The sequence below is a fragment of the Poecilia reticulata genome, chromosome 21, assembly GCF_904066995.2.
Source record: "Poecilia reticulata chromosome 21, P_reticulata-male-v2, whole genome shotgun sequence".
Classification (NCBI taxonomy): Eukaryota; Metazoa; Chordata; class Actinopteri; order Cyprinodontiformes; family Poeciliidae; genus Poecilia; species Poecilia reticulata.
The window spans coordinates 25,594,128-25,601,491 of NC_088850.1; the positions used below are offsets into that span (position 1 = coordinate 25,594,128).

Consider the following 7,364-nt stretch of genomic DNA (forward strand, 5'->3'; position numbering starts at 1 on the left):
CGTAAGGTCTATGGGGCGGTAAGGAAAGAGCTTTGTCTTTGCTAAAGACCATCATTAAATCATGGTACTCACTGGGTACGCCGGAGACATCTGGGGGAGTCCTGTCATCAGGGGTAGGAGTCAAGCCCTGTACTGGCACGGCGGAACGGAGACACGTGGAGTGGCACTTGGTGGACCAGGAAGCAACCCTGCCTTCCACCCAATCGATGTGGGGGTTGTGAGTAAACAACCAATTGAACCCCAAAACTATGGGTGAGCTGCATGTGGGGAAAACATAAAACATTATTTCTTCAGTATGATTACCAGATATGAGGAGACGGAGAGGTTTAGTTCGGTGGGTGACTTGGGGTAGGTTTTTCCCGTCCAAGGATGACACTCGTAGAGGTGCAGGTAACGGTTCCACCTCGACAGAGAACTGGCGCACTATATCTGTGCTAATCAGGTTCTGCTCACACCCAGAGTCGATGAGGGCCGATAAGGGCAGAGAATCATGGTGAGAAAAAAGGGTGACTGGAATAATGAGGCGGGGTCTGGTCAAAGTTGGTTCCGGCAGTTTCCCCGCGTTTACCGCCGGACCTGTGAGTTTAAACGGAGGGGACAGTTAGCAATCATGTGGTTAGGTTCTCCGCAGTAAATGCAAAGCTTCGAGCGTATCCTTCTCTGGCGCTCCTCGGGCGTGAGTCGGGTGTTTCCCAGTTGCATGGGTTCTGGCTCATGAGCGGGAGAAGAAGGAGGTAGCAACCGCTGGGGGTTTGAGCGGCTTCCGGCTCTGGAGACTCGGGGGGGTGAAACCTGTCGGCCTCGTTCCCGTACCCTGGCACGGATTCGATTATCTAACCTTATGGCTAGGTTAATGAAATCGGTCAGTGACTGAGGTTCATCTAGCGTGGCTAGCTCGTCCTTTATATGCTCATTTAGACCGTGGAAAAAGGCACTTTTGAGTGCGGTGGCATTCCAGCCTGAAGCGGCCGCTCTAATTCGAAAATCTATGGCGAAGTCTGAGACGCTTCTCCTACCTTGTTTGAAGCCATGTAGTTCTCTAGAGGCGGTCGTTCGTTCGGTTTCCTGGCAGAAAACCTGCTTAAATTCTGCCAGAAACTCAGGGTAGGTACATCCATAGTTAGATGCCTCGGAGAATCGGGCTTCAGCCCACTCTAGGGCTCGGCCAGAAAACAGGGATAAAAGAAATGAAATCTTGGAACTGTCGTGCGGAAAGCTCTGTGGTGAATGGTTAAATACAATTGTACATTGTAGGATGAATCCCTGAATCTTGCTTACGTCACCAGAGAACCTTTCGGGAGTAGCTGGGCGGATATCTGAAAACCTGGAGTGGGGAGGTGGATCCGGAGTTGCTGGAGGGACCGACGAGGACGTGGAGTGGTGATCTGAAACCTGTTGAGTTGAATTCTGTAGGAAGGTAGAAAGTTCAGTTAATCGTTGGTTAGTTTCGGCTTGGTGGTTTCCCAGCTCTCTCAGAGCTGCGTCGTGGGACTGAATTAGTGCTTGTTGATCTGATAAAGCCCGTCTGATAGCGTCCGCGGAGGTCGTGATTTGGCCTGAGTGTTCTGTCATGTTGGGGGGTAGTTTACGAACCCACATGCGAGAACACAACCAGACAGGCAGTAAGGTTTACAATGATTTTATTGAAAGGTAAGGAGGTGAGTTCTGGAACTGCGGACCGGGTCGTCTGACTGTCAACAGGGGAGCACAGGGTTAGACAGAGAGCTGTGATGAGTTGAATGATAACGACTGAGGAGGGCTTACTTGGAAGGAGGATGAAGTAGATGTAGTGGAGTGAGAACGGTAAGTAATCCTGGAACGGTCAGGTGACTTCACCTGAGGTGACAGCCTGGAGCTAGGTCTGTCGGAGGTTGTTCTCCGGGAACGGTGAGTAATCCTGGGACGGTCAGGTGACTTCACCTGAGGCGACAGCCTGGAGCTAGGTCTGTCGGAGGTTGTTCGCCGGGAACGATGAGTAATCCTGGAACGGTCAGGTGACTTCACCTGAGGTGACAGCCTGGAGCTAGGTCTGTCGGAAGTTGTTCTCCGGAAGGGTTCGGGCGCGGGTCTCCTGACCCGTGGCGTCCCGAAGGGGAATCCACCGGAGACGGATCGACAACAGGGAGCAGTACGCACACACACTCGGGTTGGCGACAGCCGGTGACACTGGCTTCGACGAGGGAAGACACAGACGGGAGGATCTCACGAGGGGTGGCGTCTAGGCCGGTAATACCGGTAGCGTCGAGGGAGGACACAGAGGGAGATGATCCACGGAGGGAAAGGCACACTCACTCAGAGGCCAGCAACGATGGAACAAACCAGAGCAACGAGGAGGCGGCGGGAGAATCAATGCGAGCAAACACTCAGGCGGTGAGATGAAGTGGAGCCGCTGCTTATATCCACCGTCAACGCCTCCTCAACAAGCTGCAGGTGTGTGTACGGGTTGACCCAGGCGGCTTCTCAGGGGTGGCGAGGTGGTGCCCTCTGGTGGACACCCGGCGTAATGCCGGTTCCAACCAGGATGGAAGACAAACAAAAGACTGACAAACAAAAAACATAACTGGGGAAACACGGATCCTGACACTAACCGTCTTTTCCATGGTGGGTATTGGGTCTCATGGTTGCTCTTATAACCAAGCATCTCAAGGATCACTGATGCTGAGTTGTATATCAGCTCATTGGTTTCTGTTATGGTGTTGGTAGGGATCGTTCTCAATGCCGAATTCACATCTTCAATGAAACTTTCTGATGGTACTTCACTCAGCCGTTGTAATTGGCGTCGGGGTCGTCTGGTGTTCATTCGGGCCATGATTTTCTCTCTCAGGTCAGTTGCTGCCTCGTTCAGCTCAGATGGTTCGTTCATTACTGGGGCTACATACCCAGTCTCTGGGCGGGGAGTTGTAGTTGACTCCCTTCTGACCTGGCATCCTGGCTCCTTCCCCTTGCACTTGTGTCGTACCTCGTCAATCTCCAGTTGTGACAGCAGTTGCCGTTTGCGGATGTTGGAACACTGAGCTACTAGTTGTTTGGCAGTTAGTGTTGACTGGGGATATATATATATATATATATATATATATATATATATATATATATATATATATATATATATATATACAAGCTCCACGTTTCCTCCTTCCTGTTAGAGGCACTACATAAAGAGCTCAGTGGTAAGTGAAGTGCTGGAGTTTGCATGCTTTTAGATTCCATTTCTAACATTTAGTTTTGATAGCCGCTGCTGTTTGTCCTTGGCTGGCTGTTTGTCACTTGGCTGGCTGTTTGTCATTGGCCGACTGATTGCTTGCTGTTGTGGTTGTCATCTGGATAGTCTTTCGGCTGCCTACCTGTCGTCCTGGTCGGCGTAAAGCGGGCTCCTATCACTCGTCCAGTGTGGCTGATTTGGGCTGATTGGTGACCAGCTCGGACCAATCATTCTAGTGCCGCTCTGAGTGGCGTATGCTACAGCGGATCGGTTCCTCCCAGGACAGACTCTTAATTCGGACTATTGCTGCTTGAGTTGTTGTGGACTGAACTGTATAATTGTATTTGTAATTTGAATGTTTCTTCTATTTTAACAGGAACGGCCAGCTCGTGGTGTTGGTGGTGAACTTTCCGGGTGGTGGTACTACTTCTGGTTTGGTGCACGATTTTCTTTTGTTTTCCTTTGTTTTGTTTGCTGTGTTTCTTTTCTTTTAGGACACTACCCCGAATTTCACTCCCGTCTCTGAGTTGAGCTATAACTCAGAGACGGGAGTCTCTTTAGATTAGTATTTAGATACCAATCTAAAATACTAATTTTATATTAGTATTTTTTTTTTGATTAAACAATTGTGGAATAAATAAAATTGTGGAATCGTGAGATTGTCTCAAGCCTCATCTGTAGCGGGTCTGTGTGCCTTAAGGGTAACTTTTTAGTAGTCATTGCAACCAATTTTATCTTTATTAAAATAGTGCTTTTAAATTTAAGTTCCCAATTCTTATCACACTGCTCCCACCACACACACACACACACACATATATATATATATATATATATATATATATATATATATATATATATATGTATATTAGAGGTGTGTCGATCGATCGGTCACCGATCATAATCGGCCGATTTTCGTGAAAAAGTGCATGATCGGTGATCGACGATCATTGGCTCTTGTTGCCGATACCGATCACCTGCATTTCATTTCGCAGCCTCCCTGTGCAGCTGGTCTCCTCTTTCCTTCACACTGCGCAAACGTGCAGCAACAAATCCTAAGCAATGTGGAACTATGACGCGCTGAGTGAATGGGGAAGTTTGTGTGCTGCGGCGGAAAATTGAAGCACGTCAAAATGCATCAACACAACGAAGCTAATACGACATAAAAACAGTGCCATACTTGACGGAGTTTGGCTACATCGAGGCTCACTGCAGTAAAAAAGACATATGGAAGATCAGATAGCAGGTAAAGCAGCGCACAGCTACAAACACTCACCCAGATTAGCATGACGGTCAGAAAGCTAAACAAATAACCCGCAAAATTATTAAAATCTTCGAGCTGCGATGTAAGACGCTGGTTCTGCTCTCGCTGTTGAACTGCTGCTACGCTACAGGTAGTAATATTTGACAGAGGAGCCGCTTCTGCTCCACCTGGTAGTGACTCTCACACCGAACCTCTGTTTAAAGCTGCAGCATCTAACCTAAAAAAATACATTTTACATACGTATTAAAACTTCCGCTGTTCTAACATGAGACAGATAATCTCTAAAAAAATAATCGATCTCCTCCCTGCTCTGCATAATTACTGCGCTCAGTCAGAAACAGCCAATCAGAACTAGCAGTAATCAGCTAGCCGCCATGCTATCAGGAAGTTTTCATTCAGTAACTCTGGATTGTTTATTGTAATGGAACCTGTATTTGCCTTTGAATGTTAAGTTTTATACTTGAATTTTTTTGGCAATGTTGAGAGGTTTTATTTTGGCTCTTTGCATTATTTAGCCTCTTCAGAGCCTTCATATGTTATCAGTCTGTTAAAGATAGTATTACCGATAGCAGTACAATTTGCAAAATGCCTGTTTTGTTCAGTTTTCTTCTTGGAAAAAGTTATTAAAAACAGGTTTTTGTCTAAATTAAGGTGAATTCATGGTTCCTTTTTCAACATAATGTAACCAGTAGTGTTTATGATAAAAAAAATAATAAGAATAATTATGTGATCGGTATCGGTGATCGGCCCTCATGGGTGATCGGTATCGGCAGAAAAAAACCTGATCGGCACATCTCTAATATATATATATATATATATATATATATATATATATATATATATATATATATATAACTTTTTTTTTTCCAGCTGACAATTTCTAGCTTCAGAGTCAGCAGCTGAGATCGAGTCCAAAATCCGATGTGAGATTCATCCGTGCTGCAGTGAATCTTTCTCTCTTTAAATATATCTCTCTTCTTCCTCACATCGTGTCTTTAGGAAACTTTCAAAACAAAAACGGAAGATTTGGGATGTATTCTACTAGTAAAAGAATTACATTTAAATAATAGTCTTTACCACCTGTGTAAACTTTGCTGGTGAATGTTATAACACATATTATAAGTTTTATAATATGTGTTACATTGTTTCATTTCTAATGTAGGCTCTTGTGTCAGATAATCTAAGTCAATGTTAGAGAATAATTAATTTTTTTAGATTTACAGAATCTCAGCCTTCATAGCGGGGCTAAACCCCGTATTACACCAAGCACTGTAGCTAATATTAGCTGGTATCTTGCCAGTGGACATAAATACAGTAAAGTAATATTCCAATCACAATATATACACAATATTATGTCCATCTTACTTGTGAAATGTTGTCTGTGAAGCCCTCACATCAATAATCCATAGATCCAAACAACAATATCCCTCAGTGCTGAGGCATCTTCTGCTGTTTTGATTGAGCAAAGTAGGAGGTACTACCGCTCCAAGATGGCCACCGTATTTCCTGCGCTGGAGCAGCCAATGCGGGGTCTACTCTTATATTATGTCTATGCCGCCACTCCCCCCTCCAAGGATTCTGCAATCGACAGATTTTGACTCCCGTGAGTCGTGAGACACTGAAAACGTAGACTATCGATTGCTGTCGATAGTTGTCGCTGACGAGCTGCATTCGCGTCAGAATACAGGGTCAAAAATCTTTTCGTCTTGTGACGGTAGCTAGAATTCTGATTGGCAGACATCTTTGTCTATTATCTACAGTTTAGTTGAGGTGGGCCGTTTGGTCCAATGCTCGGAGCTCTTTAAGCCCTGAGACTACAGTTTGATTGAGGCGAACCACAAAGATTGGTTGAGGTGGACCGTTTGGTCAAATGCCGGAAATCCGGCCCCCGGCCAGAGCTCTTTAAGCCCTGTTCTCCTTGACTGTAGTGCTTGATCTGAAATATGTGTCAATGTGCCTAGATTTCTGTCTGATGGATGTAAGTGTGGGGATCTGATAACATGATTTTCTAACTAATAAATTGAGAGTATGTGCAATGCAAATCGAGTACCGAATTACTAGCGGCCTAGCGGATGCGATCATGTTTGGTGCTGCATCAGTCACAAGACACCTTACTTTATTGGTTATGGCCCAGTCCTCCATTATGTCTCTTGTGACTTGGGCCAAATTGTCAGCAGTGTGACTTTGTGGAAAGTATTTTACTCCTAACACAGATGTACACAACTGCCGATTTCCATTAATGTAGTGACAGGTAAGAGCTAAATAAACCTCCATGTTCACAGATGTCCACATGTCAGCCATTATACTCACTGCCACGGCTTGCCTAACCCATTGAGGAGGTGGATTTATTTACATAAGACAATTCTGCCAAACATATGCAACACCTAACCTGCAGAACATAATATGAAAGTAAACTAAGAGTCAATTTCAGTTGAATTTGGATTCAGATAAATCAAGTAGAAGCTGAAAAGAAGCGGATGAAACAACAAAATGAAAATAAATACCTTATCTTCCGATGTAAGATCAAAATGGTGCCACACTGCAGAAAACTTTCGTTTGTTTGGAGGCTGTTCCATAGTTGTTACTGTACCAAAAAAGATCACAAATTCTTTTGGCAAAGGCATCCCGTTGACAGATTCGCTTTCTTAGAAACACAGTTTGGTATCCAGTGCCATTTCGAAACAGTTCCTGTATTGGTCACATGACTTGCTGAAACCAATACGCGCACCGACACGGGTGTTGGTCTATGGGCTTGACACATGCGCCAGCGTGTCGGTGTTGCTAGACCCATCTGGACTCTTTGTGCTTCTTCCTCAGGTTATTCCTCTTGACGCTGTGAACCCACTGGTTGCCAAAGTTCCACTGACACCTCCGCAGTAAACCAAACCTCTTTCAATTACCCTG

The 7,364-nt window shown here is 45.2% G+C and overlaps 1 long non-coding RNA gene across 1 annotated transcript; it reads right to left on the reverse strand.

The window, feature by feature from the left end:
- Positions 1–1,623: 1,623 nt before the first annotated feature.
- Positions 1,624–1,937, reverse strand: LOC145549791 (uncharacterized). Its single transcript, XR_014085639.1, has 2 exons — positions 1,765–1,937; positions 1,624–1,691 (listed from the first exon to the last, which is right to left on the reverse strand). It is a non-coding gene; the product is annotated as an uncharacterized LOC145549791 (long non-coding RNA).
- Between the last annotated feature and the right edge of the window lie 5,427 nt (positions 1,938–7,364).